At 43.3% G+C, this 1618-nt stretch overlaps 1 pseudogene; it reads left to right on the forward strand.

The window, feature by feature from the left end:
- Positions 1 to 277: 277 nt before the first annotated feature.
- On the forward strand, positions 278 to 1205 carry LOC140528139 (coatomer subunit epsilon pseudogene; annotated as a pseudogene).
- The last annotated feature ends 413 nt before the right edge of the window (positions 1206 to 1618 follow it).

Here is a 1618-nt window from a genome sequence, read left to right on the forward strand (position 1 = left end):
CTGCCAATGATTCAGTCCCCTGAGGCCTGCTCAGGCTTGTCTGTGCTACTGCAGCCCAAGCCATGCCCTCTTCTACCCTAAAGAGTAATGTTAAATGGTCACCTGCCCAAAATTATTTCATAGAATTATAGAAGAATTCATAGAAGAATATTAAAAATAGTTTAAATTTAAATGGAAGAGGTTGAGGAAAATTATTTAAAAATACAATCTGAGAAGAAAACAAGATTATGAAAAGAAAGTCAACCATTTAGAAGAGGAGATCCAAGTCAGTAACAAGATGGCCCCTCCAAGTCCCAGTACCAGCCCCCAGGCCCAGGGTCCCAGGGGAAGTGGACAAGCCTTTCCATGTAAAGAATACCTTCTACACTGGCAGCTACCAGCAGTACATCAATGAGGTGAAGTGCATCAAGCTTTCCAGTCTAGAAAAAGAAGTTGAAAGAGATGTCTTTTTGTACAGAGCTTATCTTACACAGAGAAAATATGACATTGTGTCATATCAAAGCCAACTCCTCCACAGAGTTCCAGGTCATACAATGTCTGCAGAATATCTTTCCAGTTAAAGCCAGAGAGATACAATTGTGGCAGACCTGAACCAAAAGATGGCAAAAAATATTGATGTGGCCAATATGACCTTATTGTTGATGGCTGTATCCATCCATTTCCATAACAAGAACCCTGATGCTGCTCTGTGTACATTGAACCAGGGGGAGAGCTTGCAGTGAATTGCCATGATTGTGCAGATACTCCTGAAGCTGGACAGATTAGACATAGACCACATGGAACTGAAAAGGATACAGGAGCACGATAAGGATGCCAAGCTGACATAGCTGGCCACTGCCTAGGTCAACCTGACCATGGATGGTGAGAACCAGTAGGATGGCTAGTATGTCTTCCAGGAGATGACTGATAAGTGTTCCTTCACCTTGCTGCTACTCCATGCCCAAACTCCATGCTACATGGCCCAGGGCAAATGGGAGAATGCAGAGGGAGTTCTTCAAGAGGCACTTGACAAGGACAGCAGCCACTTGGAAAGCTTTATCAGATTCATTGTCTTGTCCCAGCACCAGAGAAAGGCCCCTGAAATCATGAACAGTTACTTCTCACAACTAAAAGTTGCCCATCAGTCCTACCCATTCATCAAAGAAAACCAGAACTAGGACAATTATTTTGAACAGCTGACTCTGCAGTACACTCCAGGTGCATGAGAAGGGCCACAGGGGGTTTGTGGAGGGCCCCACCCTTTCCTCCCCCAGAAAGAAAGAAAGCCCCCTCAGCTGCCACTCTTCCCAAAACAAAGCATTCAGCTTTCCATGCAGGACTGTTACTTTTGGAGTCAAAGGGTTGCCCTTTCTTGCAGATTCTCCTCAGTCTTCCTCAGCTCCTTCTGAAGACTCTGGACCAGGCTTCTGGGCACAGCACCTTTTCCAATAAAGGCTCTTCAGTAAAAAAAAAAATAGAAAAGGAGATCCAGAATTTTAAGGAAGAAAATAACTTTTGGGGGCAACAGGAAACCAGTGAAGTTACAAGAGATCAATACATAACAAGACAAAATATAAAGAATGAAAAAATAGAAGAGAATGTGAAACACCTTGAAAGAAAAAAAACAATTGATCTGGAA

Source organism: Notamacropus eugenii, chromosome 1, assembly GCF_028372415.1.
Source record: "Notamacropus eugenii isolate mMacEug1 chromosome 1, mMacEug1.pri_v2, whole genome shotgun sequence".
Classification (NCBI taxonomy): Eukaryota; Metazoa; Chordata; class Mammalia; order Diprotodontia; family Macropodidae; genus Notamacropus; species Notamacropus eugenii.